The sequence below is a fragment of the Eschrichtius robustus genome, chromosome 14, assembly GCF_028021215.1.
Source record: "Eschrichtius robustus isolate mEscRob2 chromosome 14, mEscRob2.pri, whole genome shotgun sequence".
NCBI classification, from domain to species: domain Eukaryota; kingdom Metazoa; phylum Chordata; class Mammalia; order Artiodactyla; family Eschrichtiidae; genus Eschrichtius; species Eschrichtius robustus.
In genome coordinates this window covers 68,061,806-68,080,644 of record NC_090837.1, presented here as the reverse complement: position 1 = coordinate 68,080,644, position 18,839 = coordinate 68,061,806, and positions in this window count along the sequence as shown.

The following is an 18,839-nucleotide window of genomic DNA, read 5'->3' as shown; positions in this document are numbered from 1 at the left end:
GAATGTGGAAGCCTGTGGCCTGGCAACATGACTGAGGCTTGATGGTGGAACCCTGTGTCCTGGCAACAGGACTGAGGTTTGATGGTGAAACCCTGTGACCTAGGAACATGACATCGTTTTGGATTCTGCTTCCGAGTTGCCTGGGAACATGAAATCGGTTTGATTCTGGAAACCGGAGGCCTGGGAATATGACTGAGGTTTGATGGTGGTTCCCTATGGCCTTGAAACATGACTGAGGTTTGATTCTGGAACCCTGTGGACTGGGAACATGACTGAAGTTTTATTCTGGAACCCTGTAGCCTGGGAACATACCTGAGGATTGATTCTGGAACCCTGTGACCAGGGAACATGACATCGGTTGGATTCTGGAACCCTGTGGCATGCAAACATGACTGAGGTTTGATTGTGGAACCCTCTGGCCTGGGAACATGACTGTGGTTTGATTCTGAAACCCTGCGGTCTGGGAACATGATTGAGGTTTGGTTCTGGAACCCTGTTCCCTGGGAACATGACTGAGGTTTGATTCTGGACACCTGTGTCCTGGGAACATGACTGAGGTTTGAATGTGGAACTCTGTGGCCTGGGAACATGACTGAGGTTGGATTCTGGAAACATGTATACTGGGAATATGACTGAGGTTTGATTCTGGACACCTATGGCCTGGGAAAATGACTGAGATTTCATTGTGGAAATATGTGGCCTGGGATTATGAGTGAGGTTTGACGGTGGAACACTCTGGCCTGGCAAAATGACTGAGGCTTGATTCTTGAACCCTGTGGCCTGGGAACTTGACAGAGGTTTGATGGCAGAAACCTGTGGACTGGCAACATGACTGAGGTTTGATGGTGGAACCCTGTGCACTGGGAACATGACTGAGGCCTGATACTGGAACCCCGTGGCCTGGGAACATGACATTGGTTGGATTCTGGAACCCTGTTTCCTGGAACATGCCTGAGGTTTGATGGTTGAAGCCTGTGTCCTGGCAAGATGACTTAGGTTTGATTGTGGAACACTCTGGCCTGGGAACATGACTGAGGCTTGATGGTGGAACCGTGGCCTGGAAAGTGGACTGAGGTTTGATTGTGGAACCCTTTGGCCTGGGAATATGACTGAGGTTTATTTGTGGAACCCTGTGGGCTGGGAATATGAGTGAGGCTTGATTCTGGAACCCTGTGGCCTGGTAACATGACTGGGGTTTTATTTTTGAAACTTGTGTCCAGGGAACATGACTGAGGTTTGATTCTTGAACCCTGTGTTCTGGGAACATGACTGAGGTTTGATTCTGGAACCATGTGGCCTGGGAATATGACTGAGGTTTGAATCTGGAAACCATTGGCCTGGGAACTGACTGATGTTAGATTGTGGAATCCAGTGGCCTGGGAACATGACATCGGTTTGGATTCTGGTACCCTGTTGCCTGGGAACATTTAGTCGGTTTGATTCTGGAAACCTGTGGTCTGGGAATATGACTGAGGTTTGATGGTGGTACCCTATGGCCTGGTAACATGACTGAGGTTTGATTCTGGATCCCTGTGGCCTGGGAACATGACTGAGGCTTGGTTCTGGAACCCTGTGGACTGGGAACATGACATCAGTGGATTCTGGAAACCTGTGGCCTGGGAATATGAGAACGGTTTGATTCTGGAATCCTGTGGCCTGGGACCATGGCTGAGGTTTGATGGTGGAAACCTGTGGCCTGGCAACATGACTGAGGTTTGTTTCTGGAATCCTGTTCCCTGGGAACATGACTGAGGTTTGATTCTGGAAATCTGTGGCCTGGGAACTTGACTGAGGTTTGATGGCAGAAACCTGTGGACTGGCAACATTACTGAGGCTTGATTGTGGAAGCCTGTGCCCTGGAAATATGACTGAGTCTTGGTACTGGAAAACCATGCCCTGGGATTTTGACATTGGTTTGATTCTGGATCCCTGTGTCCTGGGAACCAGATTGAGGTTTGATGGAGGAACCCTGTTGCCTGGGAACATGACTGAGGTTTCATGGTGGTACCCTGTGGTCTGGCAACATGACTGAGGCTTGATTCTGGAACCCTGTGGCCTGGGAACTTGAATGTGGTTTGATCGCAGAAACCTGTGGACTGGCAACATGACTGAGCTTTGATGGTGGAACCCTGTGTACTGGGAACATGACTGAGGCCTGATACTGGAACCCCGTGGCCTGGGAACATGACGTTGGTTTGATTCTGGAACCCTGCTTCCTGGGAACATGACTGAGGTTTGATGGTTGAACCCTGTGGCCTGGCAACAAGACTGAGGCTTGATGGTGGAACCGTGTGGCCTGGCAACAGGACTGAGGTTTGATGGTGAAACCCTGTGACCTAGGAACATGACATCGGTTTGGATTCTGCTTCCGAGTTGCCTGGGAACATGAAATCGGTTTGATTCTGGAAACCGGAGGCCTGGGAATATGACTGAGGTTTGATGGTGGTACCCTATGGCCTTGCAACATGACTGAGGTTTGATTCTGGATCCCTGTGGCCTGGGAACATGACTGAGGCTTCGTTCTGGAACCCTGTGGACTGGGAACATGACTGAAGTTTTATTCTGGAACCCTGTAGCCTGGGAACATACCTGAGGATTGATTCTGGAACCCTGTGTCCTGGGAACATGACATCGGTTGGATTCTGGAACCCTGTGGCATGCAAACATGACTGAGGTTTGATTGTGGAACCCTCTGGCCTGGGAACATGACTGTGGTTTGATTCTGAAACCCTGCGGTCTGGGAACATGATTGAGGTTTTGTTCTGGAACCCTGTTCCCTGGGAACATGACTGAGGTTTGAGTCTGGACACCTGTGTCCTGGGACCATGACTGAGGTTTGAATGTGGAACCCTGTGGCCTGGCAACATGACTGAGGCTTGATGGTGGACCCCTGTGTCCTGGCAACATGACTGAGGCTTGATGGTGGAACCCTGTGTCCTGGCAACAGGACTGAGGTTTGATGGTGAAACCCTGTGACCTAGGAACATGACATCGGTTTGGATTCTGCTTCCGAGTTGCCTGGGAACATGAAATAGGTTTGATTCTGGAAACCGGAGGCCTGGGAATATGACTGAGCTTTGATGGTGGTTCCCTATGGCCTTGAAACATGACTGAGGTTTGATTCTGGAACCCTGTGGACTGGGAACATGACTGAAGTTTTATTCTGGAACCCTGTAGCCTGGGAATATACCTGAGGATTGATTCTGGAACCCTGTGACCTGGGAACATGACATCGGTTGGATTCTGGAACCCTGTGGCATGGAAACATGACTGAGGTTTGATTGTGGAACCTTCTGGTCTGGGAACATGACTGTGGTTTGATTCTGAAACCCTGCGGTCTGGGAACATGATTGAGGTTTGGTTCTGGAACCCTGTTCCCTGGGAACATGACTGAGGTTTGATTCTGGACACCTGTGTCCTGGGAACATGACTGAGGTTTGAATGTGGAACTCTGTGGCCTGGGAACATGACTGAGGTTGGATTCTGGAAACATGTGTACTGGGAATATGACTGAGGTTTGATTCTGGACACCTATGGCCTGGGAAAATGACTGAGGCTTGATTCTTGAACCCTGTGGCCTGGGAACTTGACAGAGGTTTGATGGCAGAAACCTGTGGACTGGCAACATGACTGAGGTTTGATGGTGGAACCCTGTGCACTGGGAACATGACTGAGGCCTGATACTGGAACCCCGTGGCCTGGAAACATGACATTGGTTGGATTCTGGAACCCTGTTTCCTGGAACATGCCTGAGGTTTGATGGTTGAAGCCTGTGTCCTGGCAAGATGACTTAGGTTTGATTGTGGAACACTCTGGCCTGGGAACATGACTGAGGCTTGATGGTGGAACCGTGGCCTGGAAACTGGACTGAGGTTTGATTGTGGAACCCTTTGGCCTGGGAATATGACTGAGGTTTATTTGTGGAACCCTGTGGGCTGGGAATATGAGTGAGGCTTGATTCTGGAACCCTGTGGCCTGGTAACATGACTGGGGTTTTATTTTTGAAACTTGTGTCCAGGGAACATGACTGAGGTTTGATTCTGGAACCCTGTGTTCTGGGAACATGACTGAGGTTTGTTTCTGGAACCATGTGGCCTGGGAATATGACTGAGGTTTGAATCTGGAAACCATTGGCCTGGGAACTGACTGATGTTAGATTGTGGAATCCAGTGGCCTGGGAACATGACATCGGTTTGGATTCTGGTACCCTGTTGCCTGGGAACATGTAGTCGGTTTGATTCTGGAAACCTGTGGTCTGGGAATATGACTGAGGTTTGATGGTGGTACCCTATGGCCTGGTAACATGACTGAGGTTTGATTCTGGATCCCTGTGGTCTGGGAACATGACTGAGGCGTGATTCTGGAAACTTGTGGCCTGGGAACATGACATCTCTTTAGATTGTGGAATACTGTGCCCTGGGAACCTGACTGAGGCTTGGTTCTGGCACCCTGTGGACTGGGAACATGACATCAGTGGATTCTGGAAACCTGTGGCCTGGGAACATGAGAACGGTTTGATTCTGGAATCCTGTGGCCTGGGAACATGGCTGAGGTTTGATGGTGGAAACCTGTGGCCTGGCAACATGACTGAGGTTTGTTTCTGGAATCCTGTTCCCTGGGAACATGACTGAGGTTTGATTCTGGAAATCTGTGGCCTGGGAACTTGAATATGGATTGATCGCAGAAACCTGTGGCCTGGCAACATGACTGAGCTTTGATGGTGGAACCCTGTGTACTGGGAACATGACTGAGGCCTGACACTGGAACCCCATGGCCTGGGAACATGACATTGGTTTGATTCTGGAAACCTGCTTCGTGGGAACATGACTGAGGTTTGATGGTTGAACCCTGTGGCCTGGCAACATTACTGAGGTTTAATTGCGGAACCCTCAGGCTTGGGAACATGAGTGAGGCTTGATGGTGGAACCCTTTGGCCTGGCAACAGGACTGAGGTTTGATAGTGGAACCCTTTGCCCAAGAACGTGACATCGGTTTGGATTCTGGTTCCCTGTTGACTGGGAACATGAAATCGGTATGATTCTGGAAACCGGAGGGCTGGGAATATGACTGAGCTTTGATGGTGGTGCCCTATGGCCTTGCAACATGACTGAGGTTTGATTCTGGATCCCTGTGGCCTGGCAACATGACTGAGGCTTCGTTCTGGTCCCCTGTGGACTGGGAACATGACGGAGGTTTTATTCTGGAACCCTGTAGCCTGGGAACATACCTGAGGATTGATTCTGGAAAACTGTGACCTGGGAACATGACATCGGTTGGATTCTGGAACCCTGTGGCATGGAAACATGACTGAGGTTTGATTGTGGAACCCTCTGGCCTGGGAACATGACTGTGGTTTGATTCTGAAATCCTGTGGACTGGGAACATGACTGAGGTTTGGTTCTGGAACCCTGTTCCCTGGGAACATGACTGAGGTTTGATTCTGGACACCTGTGTCCTGGAAACATGACTGAGGTTTGAATGTGGAACCCTGTGGCCTGGGAATATGACTGAGGTTTAATTGTGGAACCCTGTGGGCTGGGAATATGAGTGAGGCTTGATTTTGGAACCCTGTGGCCTGGTAATATGACTGGCGTTTTATTTTTGAAACCTGTGTCCAGGGAACATGACTGAGGTTTTATTCTGGAACCCTGTGTTCTGGGAACATGACTGAGGTTTGATTCTGGAACCATGTGGCCTGGGAATATGACTGAGGTTTGAATCTGGAAACCATTGGCCTGGGAACATGACTGATGTGTGATAGTGGAATACAGTGGCCTGGGAACATGACATCGGTTTGGATTCTGGTACCCTGTTGCCTGGGAACATGTAGTCGATTTGATTCTGGAAACCTGTGGTCTGGGAATATGACTGAGGTTTGATGGTGGTACCCTATGGCCTGGTAACATGACTAAGCTTTGATTCCTGATCCCTGTGCCCTGGGAACCTGACTGAGGCTTGGTTCTGGAACCCTGTGGACTGGGAACATGACATCAGTGGATTCTGGAAACCTGTGGCCTGGGAATATGAGAACTGTTTGATTCTGGAATCCTGTGGCCTGGGACCATGGCTGAGGTTTGATGGTGGAAACCTGTGGCCTGGCAACATGACTGAGGTTTGTTTCTGGAATCCTGTTCCCTGGGAACATGACTGAGGTTTGATTCTGGAAATCTGTGGCCTGGGAACTTGACTGAGGTTTGATGGCAGAAACCTGTGGACTGGCAACATGACTGAGGCTTGATTGTGGAACCCTGTGCCCTGGAAATATGACTGAGTCTTGGTACTGGAAAACCATGCCCTGGGATTTTGACATTGGTTTGATTCTGGATCCCTGTGTCCTGGGAACCAGATTGAGGTTTGATGGAGGAACCCTGTTGCCTGGGAACATGACTGAGGTTTCATGGTGGTACCCTGTGGTCTGGCAACATGACTGAGGATTGATTCTGGAACCCTGTGGCCTGGGAACTTGAATGTGGTTTGATCGCAGAAACCTGTGGACTGGCAACATGACTGAGCTTTGATGGTGGAACCCTGTGTACTGGGAACATGACTGAGGCCTGATACTGGAACCCCGTGGCCTGGGAACATGACGTTGGTTTGATTCTGGAACCCTGCTTCCTGGGAACATGACTGAGGTTTGATGGTTGAACCCTGTGGCCTGGCAACAGGACTGAGGTTTGATGGTGAAACCCTGTGACCTAGGAACATGACATCGGTTTGGATTCTGCTTCCGAGTTGCCTGGGAACATGAAATCGGTTTGATTCTGGAAACCGGAGGCCTGGGAATATGACTGAGCTTTGATGGTGGTACCCTATGGCCTTGCAACATGACTGAGGTTTGATTCTGGATCCCTGTGGCCTGGGAACATGACTGAGGCTTCGTTCTGGAACCCTGTGGACTGGGAACATGACTGAAGTTTTATTCTGGAACCCTGTAGCCTGGGAACATACCTGAGGATTGATTCTGGAACCCTGTGTCCTGGGAACATGACATCGGTTGGATTCTGGAACCCTGTGGCATGCAAACATGACTGAGGTTTGATTGTGGAACCCTCTGGCCTGGGAACATGACTGTGGTTTGATTCTGAAACCCTGCGGTCTGGGAACATGATTGAGGTTTGGTTCTGGAACCCTGTTCCCTGGGAACATGACTGAGGTTTGAGTCTGGACACCTGTGTCCTGGGACCATGACTGAGGTTTGAATGTGGAAGCCTGTGGCCTGGCAACATGACTGAGGCTTGATGGTGGAACCCTGTGTCCTGGCAACAGGACTGAGGTTTGATGGTGAAACCCTGTGACCTAGGAACATGACATCGGTTTGGATTCTGCTTCCGAGTTGCCTGGGAACATGAAATCGGTTTGATTCTGGAAACCGGAGGCCTGGGAATATGACTGAGGTTTGATGGTGGTTCCCTATGGCCTTGAAACATGACTGAGGTTTGATTCTGGAACCCTGTGGACTGGGAACATGACTGAAGTTTTTTTCTGGAACCCTGTAGCCTGGGAACATACCTGAGGATTGTTTCTGGAACCCTGTGACCTGGGAACATGACATCGGTTGGATTCTGGAACCCTGTGGCATGGAAACATGACTGAGGATTGATTGTGGAACCCTCTGGCCTGGGAACATGACTGTGGTTTGATTCTGAAACCCTGCGGTCTGGGAACATGATTGAGGTTTGGTTCTGGAACCCTGTTCCCTGGGAACATGACTGAGGTTTGATTCTGGACACCTGTGTCCTGGGAACATGACTGAGGTTTGAATGTGGAACTCTGTGGCCTGGGAACATGACTGAGGTTGGATTCTGGAAATATGTGTCCTGGGAATATGACTGAGGTTTGATTCTGGACACCTATGGCCTGGGAAAATGACTGAGGTTTCATTGTGGAAATATGTGGCCTGGGATTATAAGTGAGGTTTGACGGTGGAACACTCTGGCCTGGCAAAATGACTGAGGCTTGATTCTTGAACCCTGTGGCCTGGGAACTTGACAGAGGTTTGATGGCAGAAACCTGTGGACTGGCAACATGACTGAGGTTTGATGGTGGAACCCTGTGCACTGGGAACATGACTGAGGCCTGATACTGGAACCCCGTGGCCTGGAAACATGACATTGGTTGGATTCTGGAACCCTGTTTCCTGGAACATGCCTGAGGTTTGATGGTTGAAGCCTGTGTCCTGGCAAGATGACTTAGGTTTGATTGTGGAACACTCTGGCCTGGGAACATGACTGAGGCTTGATGGTGGAACCGTGGCCTGGAAACTGGACTGAGGTTTGATTGTGGAACCCTTTGGCCTGGGAATATGACTGAGGTTTATTTGTGGAACCCTGTGGGCTGGGAATATGAGTGAGGCTTGATTCTGGAACCCTGTGGCCTGGTAACATGACTGGGGTTTTATTTTTGAAACTTGTGTCCAGGGAACATGACTGAGGTTTGATTCTGGAACCCTGTGTTCTGGGAACATGACTGAGGTTTGTTTCTGGAACCATGTGGCCTGGGAATATGACTGAGGTTTGAATCTGGAAACCATTGGCCTGGGAACTGACTGATGTTAGATTGTGGAATCCAGTGGCCTGGGAACATGACATCGGTTTGGATTCTGGTACCCTGTTGCCTGGGAACATGTAGTCGGTTTGATTCTGGAAACCTGTGGTCTGGGAATATGACTGAGGTTTGATGGTGGTACCCTATGGCCTGGTAACATGACTGAGGTTTGATTCTGGATCCCTGTGGTCTGGGAACAAGACTGAGGCGTGATTCTGGAAACTTGTGGCCTGGGAACATGACATCTCTTTAGATTGTGGAATACTGTGCCCTGGGAACCTGACTGAGGCTTGGTTCTGGCACCCTGTGGACTGGGAACATGACATCAGTGGATTCTGGAAACCTGTGGCCTGGGAACATGAGAACGGTTTGATTCTGGAATCCTGTGGCCTGGGAACATGGCTGAGGTTTGATGGTGGAAACCTGTGGCCTGGCAACATGACTGAGGTTTGTTTCTGGAATCCTGTTCCCTGGGAACATGACTGAGGTTTGATTCTGGAAATCTGTGGCCTGAGAACTTGAATATGGATTGATCGCAGAAACCTGTGGCCTGGCAACATGACTGAGCTTTGATGGTGGAACCCTGTGTACTGGGAACATGACTGAGGCCTGACACTGGAACCCCATGGCCTGGGAACATGACATTGGTTTGATTCTGGAAACCTGCTTCGTGGGAACATGACTGAGGTTTGATGGTTGAACCCTGTGGCCTGGCAACATTACTGAGGTTTAATTGCGGAACCCTCAGGCTTGGGAACATGAGTGAGGCTTGATGGTGGAACCCTGTGGCCTGGCAACAGGACTGAGGTTTGATAGTGGAACCCTTTGCCCAAGAACGTGACATCGGTTTGGATTCTGGTTCCCTGTTGACTGGGAACATGAAATCGGTATGATTCTGGAAACCGGAGGGCTGGGAATATGACTGAGCTTTGATGGTGGTGCCCTATGGCCTTGCAACATGACTGAGGTTTGATTCTGGATCCCTGTGGCCTGGCAACATGACTGAGGCTTCGTTCTGGTCCCCTGTGGACTGGGAACATGACGGAGGTTTTATTCTGGAACCCTGTAGCCTGGGAACATACCTGAGGATTGATTCTGGAAAACTGTGACCTGGGAACATGACATCGGTTGGATTCTGGAACCCTGTGGCATGGAAACATGACTGAGGTTTGATTGTGGAACCCTCTGGCCTGGGAACATGACTGTGGTTTGATTCTGAAATCCTGTGGACTGGGAACATGACTGAGGTTTGGTTCTGGAACCCTGTTCCCTGGGAACATGACTGAGGTTTGATTCTGGACACCTGTGTCCTGGAAACATGACTGAGGTTTGAATGTGGAACCCTGTGGCCTGGGAATATGACTGAGGTTTAATTGTGGAACCCTGTGGGCTGGGAATATGAGTGAGGCTTGATTTTGGAACCCTGTGGCCTGGTAATATGACTGGGGTTTTATTTTTGAAACCTGTGTCCAGGGAACATGACTGAGGTTTTATTCTGGAACCCTGTGTTCTGGGAACATGACTGAAGTTTGATTCTGGAACCATGTGGCCTGGGAATATGACTGAGGTTTGAATCTGGAAACCATTGGCCTGGGAACATGACTGATGTGTGATAGTGGAATACAGTGGCCTGGGAACATGACATCGGTTTGGATTCTGGTACCCTGTTGCCTGGGAACATGTAGTCGATTTGATTCTGGAAACCTGTGGTCTGGGAATATGACTGAGGTTTGATGGTGGTACCCTATGGCCTGGTAACATGACTAAGCTTTGATTCCTGATCCCTGTGCCCTGGGAACCTGACTGAGGCTTGGTTCTGGAACCCTGTGGACTGGGAACATGACATCAGTGGATTCTGGAAACCTGTGGCCTGGGAATATGAGAACGGTTTGATTCTGGAATCCTGTGGCCTGGGACCATGGCTGAGGTTTGATGGTGGAAACCTGTGGCCTGGCAACATGACTGAGGTTTGTTTCTGGAATCCTGTTCCCTGGGAACATGACTGAGGTTTGATTCTGGAAATCTGTGGCCTGGGAACTTGACTGAGGTTTGATGGCAGAAACCTGTGGACTGGCAACATGACTGAGGCTTGATTGTGGAAGCCTGTGCCCTGGAAATATGACTGAGTCTTGGTACTGGAAAACCATGCCCTGGGATTTTGACATTGGTTTGATTCTGGACCCCTGTGTCCTGGGAACCAGATTGAGGTTTGATGGAGGAACCCTGTTGCCTGGGAACATGACTGAGGTTTCATGGTGGTACCCTGTGGTCTGGCAACATGACTGAGGCTTGATTCTGGAACCCTGTGGCCTGGGAACTTGAATGTGGTTTGATCGCAGAAACCTGTGGACTGGCAACATGACTGAGCTTTGATGGTGGAACCCTGTGTACTGGGAACATGACTGAGGCCTGATACTGGAACCCCGTGGCCTGGGAACATGACGTTGGTTTGATTCTGGAACCCTGCTTCCTGGGAACATGACTGAGGTTTGATGGTTGAACCCTGTGGCCTGGCAACAAGACTGAGGCTTGATGGTGGAACCGTGTGGCCTGGCAACAGGACTGAGGTTTGATGGTGAAACCCTGTGACCTAGGAACATGACATCGGTTTGGATTCTGCTTCCGAGTTGCCTGGGAACATGAAATCGGTTTGATTCTGGAAACCGGAGGCCTGGGAATATGACTGAGCTTTGATGGTGGTACCCTATGGCCTTGCAACATGACTGAGGTTTGATTCTGGATCCCTGTGGCCTGGGAACATGACTGAGGCTTCGTTCTGGAACCCTGTGGACTGGGAACATGACTGAAGTTTTATTCTGGAACCCTGTAGCCTGGGAACATACCTGAGGATTGATTCTGGAACCCTGTGTCCTGGGAACATGACATCGGTTGGATTCTGGAACCCTGTGGCATGGAAACATGACTGAGGTTTGATTGTGGAACCCTCTGGCCTGGGAACATGACTGTGGTTTGATTCTGAAACCCTGCGGTCTGGGAACATGATTGAGGTTTGGTTCTGGAACCCTGTTCCCTGGGAACATGACTGAGGTTTGAGTCTGGACACCTGTGTCCTGGGACCATGACTGAGGTTTGAATGTGGAACCCTGTGGCCTGGCAACATGACTGAGGCTTGATGGTGGAACCCTGTGTCCTGGCAACAGGACTGAGGTTTGATGGTGAAACCCTGTGACCTAGGAACATGACATCGGTTTGGATTCTGCTTCCGAGTTGCCTGGGAACATGAAATCGGTTTGATTCTGGAAACCGGAGGCCTGGGAATATGACTGAGGTTTGATGGTGGTTCCCTATGGCCTTGAAACATGAATGAGGTTTGATTCTGGAACCCTGTGGACTGGGAACATGACTGAAGTTTTTTTCTGGAACCCTGTAGCCTGGGAACATACCTGAGGATTGATTCTGGAACCCTGTGACCTGGGAACATGACATCGGTTGGATTCTGGAAACCTGTGGCATGGAAACATGACTGAGGTTTGATTGTGGAACCCTCTGGCCTGGGAAAATGACTGTGGTTTGATTCTGAAACCCTGCGGTCTGGGAACATGATTGAGGTTTGGTTCTGGAACCCTGTTCCCTGGGAACATGACTGAGGTTTGATTCTGGACACCTGTGTCCTGGGAACATGACTGAGGTTTGAATGTGGAACTCTGTGGCCTGGGAACATGACTGAGGTTGGATTCTGGAAATATGTGTACTGGGAATATGACTGAGGTTTGATTCTGGACACCTATGGCCTGGGAAAATGACTGAGGTTTCATTGTGGAAATATGTGGCCTGGGATTATAAGTGAGGTTTGACGGTGGAACACTCTGGCCTGGCAAAATGACTGAGGCTTGATTCTTGAACCCTGTGGCCTGGGAACTTGACAGAGGTTTGATGGCAGAAACCTGTGGACTGGCAACATGACTGAGGTTTGATGGTGGAACCCTGTGCACTGGGAACATGACTGAGGCCTGATACTGGAACCCCGTGGCCTGGAAACATGACATTGGTTGGATTCTGGAACCCTGTTTCCTGGAACATGCCTGAGGTTTGATGGTTGAAGCCTGTGTCCTGGCAAGATGACTTAGGTTTGATTGTGGAACACTCTGGCCTGGGAACATGACTGAGGCTTGATGGTGGAACCGTGGCCTGGAAACTGGACTGAGGTTTGATTGTGGAACCCTTTGGCCTGGGAATATGACTGAGGTTTATTTGTGGAACCCTGTGGGCTGGGAATATGAGTGAGGCTTGATTCTGGAACCCTGTGGCCTGGTAAAATGACTGGGGTTTTATTTTTGAAACTTGTGTCCAGGGAACATGACTGAGGTTTGATTCTGGAACCCTGTGTTCTGGGAACATGACTGAGGTTTGATTCTGGAACCATGTGGCCTGGGAATATGACTGAGGTTTGAATCTGGAAACCATTGGCCTGGGAACTGACTGATGTTAGATTGTGGAATCCAGTGGCCTGGGAACATGACATCGGTTTGGATTCTGGTACCCTGTTGCCTGGGAACATTTAGTCGGTTTGATTCTGGAAACCTGTGGTCTGGGAATATGACTGAGGTTTGATGGTGGTACCCTATGGCCTGGTAACATGACTGAGGTTTGATTCTGGATCCCTGTGGTCTGGGAACATGACTGAGGCGTGATTATGGAAACTTGTGGCCTGGGAACATGACATCTTTTTAGATTGTGGAATACTGTGCCCTGGGAACCTGACTGAGGCTTGGTTCTGGAACCCTGTGGACTGGGAACATGACATCAGTGGATTCTGGAAACCTGTGGCCTGGGAATATGAGAACGGTTTGATTCTGGAATCCTGTGGCCTGGGACCATGGCTGAGGTTTGATGGTGGAAACCTGTGGCCTGGCAACATGACTGAGGTTTGTTTCTGGAATCCTGTTCCCTGGGAACATGACTGAGGTTTGATTCTGGAAATCTGTGGCCTGGGAACTTGACTGAGGTTTGATGGCAGAAACCTGTGGACTGGCAACATGACTGAGGCTTGATTGTGGAAGCCTGTGCCCTGGAAATATGACTGAGTCTTGGTACTGGAAAACCATGCCCTGGGATTTTGACATTGGTTTGATTCTGGATCCCTGTGTCCTGGGAACCAGATTGAGGTTTGATGGAGGAACCCTGTTGCCTGGGAACATGACTGAGGTTTCATGGTGGTACCCTGTGGTCTGGCAACATGACTGAGGCTTGATTCTGGAACCCTGTGGCCTGGGAACTTGAATGTGGTTTGATCGCAGAAACCTGTGGACTGGCAACATGACTGAGCTTTGATGGTGGAACCCTGTGTACTGGGAACATGACTGAGGCCTGATACTGGAACCCCGTGGCCTGGGAACATGACGTTGGTTTGATTCTGGAACCCTGCTTCCTGGGAACATGACTGAGGTTTGATGGTTGAACCCTGTGGCCTGGCAACAAGACTGAGGCTTGATGGTGGAACCGTGTGGCCTGGCAACAGGACTGAGGTTTGATGGTGAAACCCTGTGACCTAGGAACATGACATCGGTTTGGATTCTGCTTCCGAGTTGCCTGGGAACATGAAATCGGTTTGATTCTGGAAACCGGAGGCCTGGGAATATGACTGAGCTTTGAAGGTGGTAACCTATGGCCTTGCAACATGACTGAGGTTTGATTCTGGATCCCTGTGGCCTGGGAACATGACTGAGGCTTCGTTCTGGAACCCTGTGGACTGGGAACATGACTGAAGTTTTATTCTGGAACCCTGTAGCCTGGGAACATACCTGAGGATTGATTCTGGAACCCTGTGTCCTGGGAACATGACATCGGTTGGATTCTGGAACCCTGTGGCATGCAAACATGACTGAGGTTTCATTGTGGAACCCTCTGGCCTGGGAACATGACTGTGGTTTGATTCTGAAACCCTGTGGTCTGGGAACATGATTGAGGTTTGGTTCTGGAACCCTGTTCCCTGGGAACATGACTGAGGTTTGATTCTGGACACCTGTGTCCTGGGACCATGACTGAGGTTTGAATGTGGAACCCTGTGGCCTGGCAACATGACTGAGGCTTGATGGTGGAACCCTGTGTCCTGGCAACAGGACTGAGGTTTGATGGTGAAACCCTGTGACCTAGGAACATGACATCGTTTTGGATTCTGCTTCCGAGTTGCCTGGGAACATGAAATCGGTTTGATTCTGGAAACCGGAGGCCTGGGAATATGACTGAGGTTTGATGGTGGTTCCCTATGGCCTTGAAACATGACTGAGGTTTGATTCTGGAACCCTGTGGACTGGGAACATGACTGAAGTTTTATTCTGGAACCCTGTAGCCTGGGAACATACCTGAGGATTGATTCTGGAACCCTGTGACCTGGGAACATGACATCGGTTGGATTCTGGAAACCTGTGGCATGCAAACATGACTGAGGTTTGATTGTGGAACCCTCTGGCCTGGGAACATGACTGTGGTTTGATTCTGAAACCCTGCGGTCTGGGAACATGATTGAGGTTTGGTTCTGGAACCCTGTTCCCTGGGAACATGACTGAGGTTTGTTTCTGGACACCTGTGTCCTGGGAACATGACTGAGGTTTGAATGTGGAACTCTGTGGCCTGGGAACATGACTGAGGTTGGATTCTGGAAACATGTGTACTGGGAATATGACTGAGGTTTGATTCTGGACACCTATGGCCTGGGAAAATGACTGAGGTTTCATTGTGGAAATATGTGGCCTGGGATTATGAGTGAGGTTGACGGTGGAACACTCTGGCCTGGCAAAATGACTGAGGCTTGATTCTTGAACCCTGTGGCCTGGGAACTTGACAGAGGTTTGATGGCAGAAACCTGTGGACTGGCAACATGACTGAGGTTTGATGGTGGAACCCTGTGCACTGGGAACATGACTGAGGCCTGATACTGGAACCCCGTGGCCTGGAAACATGACATTGGTTGGATTCTGGAACCCTGTTTCCTGGAACATGCCTGAGGTTTGATGGTTGAACCCTGTGTCCTGGCAAGATGACTTAGGTTTGATTGTGGAACACTCTGGCCTGGGAACATGACTGAGGCTTGATGGTGGAACCGTGGCCTGGAAAGTGGACTGAGGTTTGATTGTGGAACCCTTTGGCCTGGGAATATGACTGAGGTTTATTTGTGGAACCCTGTGGGCTGGGAATATGAGTGAGGCTTGATTCTGGAACCCTGTGGCCTGGTAACATGACTGGGGTTTTATTTTTGAAACTTGTGTCCAGGGAACATGACTGAGGTTTGATTCTTGAACCCTGTGTTCTGGGAACATGACTGAGGTTTGATTCTGGAACCATGTGGCCTGGGAATATGACTGAGGTTTGAATCTGGAAACCATTGGCCTGGGAACTGACTGATGTTAGATTGTGGAATCCAGTGGCCTGGGAACATGACATCGGTTTGGATTCTGGTACCCTGTTGCCTGGGAACATTTAGTCGGTTTGATTCTGGAAACCTGTGGTCTGGGAATATGACTGAGGTTTGATGGTGGTACCCTATGGCCTGGTAACATGACTGAGGTTTGATTCTGGATCCCTGTGGCCTGGGAACATGACTGAGGCTTGGTTCTGGAACCCTGTGGACTGGGAACATGACATCAGTGGATTCTGGAAACCTGTGGCCTGGGAATATGAGAACGGTTTGATTCTGGAATCCTGTGGCCTGGGACCATGGCTGAGGTTTGATGGTGGAAACCTGTGGCCTGGCAACATGACTGAGGTTTGTTTCTGGAATCCTGTTCCCTGGGAACATGACTGAGGTTTGATTCTGGAAATCTGTGGCCTGGGAACTTGACTGAGGTTTGATGGCAGAAACCTGTGGACTGGCAACATGACTGAGGCTTGATTGTGGAAGCCTGTGCCCTGGAAATATGACTGAGTCTTGGTACTGGAAAACCATGCCCTGGGATTTTGACATTGGTTTGATTCTGGATCCCTGTGTCCTGGGAACCAGATTGAGGTTTGATGGAGGAACCCTGTTGCCTGGGAACATGACTGAGGTTTCATGGTGGTACCCTGTGGTCTGGCAACATGACTGAGGCTTGATTCTGGAACCCTGTGGCCTGGGAACTTGAATGTGGTTTGATCGCAGAAACCTGTGGACTGGCAACATGACTGAGCTTTGATGGTGGAACCCTGTGTACTGGGAATATGACTGAGGCCTGATACTGGAACCCCGTGGCCTGGGAACATGACGTTGGTTTGATTCTGGAACCCTGCTTCCTGGGAACATGACTGAGTTTTGATGGTTGAACCCTGTGGCCTGGCAACAAGACTGAGGCTTGATGGTGGAACCGTGTGGCCTGGCAACAGGACTGAGGTTTGATGGTGAAACCCTGTGACCTAGGAACATGACATCGGTTTGGATTCTGCTTCCGAGTTGCCTGGGAACATGAAATCGGTTTGATTCTGGAAACCGGAGGCCTGGGAATATGACTGAGCTTTGATGGTGGTACCCTATGGCCTTGCAACATGACTGAGGTTTGATTCTGGATCCCTGTGGCCTGGGAACATGACTGAGGCTTCGTTCTGGAACCCTGTGGACTGGGAACATGACTGAAGTTTTATTCTGGAACCCTGTAGCCTGGGAACATACCTGAGGATTGATTCTGGAACCCTGTGTCCTGGGAACATGACATCGGTTGGATTCTGGAACCCTGTGGCATGCAAACATGACTGAGGTTTGATTGTGGAACCCTCTGGCCTGGGAACATGACTGTGGTTTGATTCTGAAACCCTGCGGTCTGGGAACATGATTGAGGTTTTGTTCTGGAACCCTGTTCCCTGGGAACATGACTGAGGTTTGAGTCTGGACACCTGTGTCCTGGGACCATGACTGAGGTTTGAATGTGGAACCCTGTGGCCTGGCAACATGACTGAGGCTTGATGGTGGAACCCTGTGTCCTGGCAACATGACTGAGGCTTGATGGTGGAACCCTGTGTCCTGGAAACAGGACTGAGGTTTGATGGTGAAACCCTGTGACCTAGGAACATGACATCGGTTTGGATTCTGCTTCCGAGTTGCCTGGGAACATGAAATCGGTTTGATTCTGGAAACCGGAGGCCTGGGAATATGACTGAGCTTTGATGGTGGTTCCCTATGGCCTTGAAACATGACTGAGGTTTGATTCTGGAACCCTGTGGACTGGGAACATGACTGAAGTTTTATTCTGGAACCCTGTAGCCTGGGAACATACCTGAGGATTGATTCTGGAACCCTGTGACCTGGGAACATGACATCGGTTGGATTCTGGAACCCTGTGGCATGGAAACATGACTGAGGTTTGATTGTGGAACCTTCTGGCCTGGGAACATGACTGTGGTTTGATTCTGAAACCCTGCGGTCTGGGAACATGATTGAGGTTTGGTTCTGGAACCCTGTTCCCTGGGAACATGACTGAGGTTTGATTCTGGACACCTGTGTCCTGGGAACATGACTGAGGTTTGAATGTGGAACTCTGTGGCCTGGGAACATGACTGAGGTTGGATTCTGGAAACATGTGTACTGGGAATATGACTGAGGTTTGATTCTGGACACCTATGGCCTGGGAAAATGACTGAGGTTTCATTGTGGAAATATGTGGCCTGGGATTATGAGTGAGGTTTGACGGTGGAACACTCTGGCCTGGCAAAATGACTGAGGCTTGATTCTTGAACCCTGTGGCCTGGGAACTTGACAGAGGTTTGATGGCAGAAACCTGTGGACTGGCAACATGACTGAGGTTTGATGGTGGAACCCTGTGCACTGGGAACATGACTGAGGCCTGATACTGGAACCCCGTGGCCTGGAAACATGACATTGGTTGGATTCTGGAACCCTGTTTCCTGGAACATGCCTGAGGTTTGATGGTTGAACCCTGTGTCCTGGCAAGATGACTTAGGTTTGATTGTGGAACACTCTGGCCTGGGAACATGACTGAGGCTTGATGGTGGAACCGTGGCCTGGAAACTGGACTGAGGTTTGATTGTGGAACCCTTTGGCCTGGGAATATGGCTGAGGTTTATTTGTGGAACCCTGTGGGCTGGGAATATGAGTGAGGCTTGATTCTGGAACCCTGTGGCCTGGTAACATGACTGGGGTTTTATTTTTGAAACCTGTGTCCAGGGAACATGACTGAGGTTTGATTCTGGAACCCTGTGTTCTAGGAACATGACTGAGGTTTGATTCTGGAACCATGTGGCCTGGGAATATGACTGACGTTTGAATCTGGAAACCATTGGCCTGGGAACTGACTGATGTTAGATTGTGGAATCCAGTGGCCTGGGAACATGACATCGGTTTGGATTCTGGT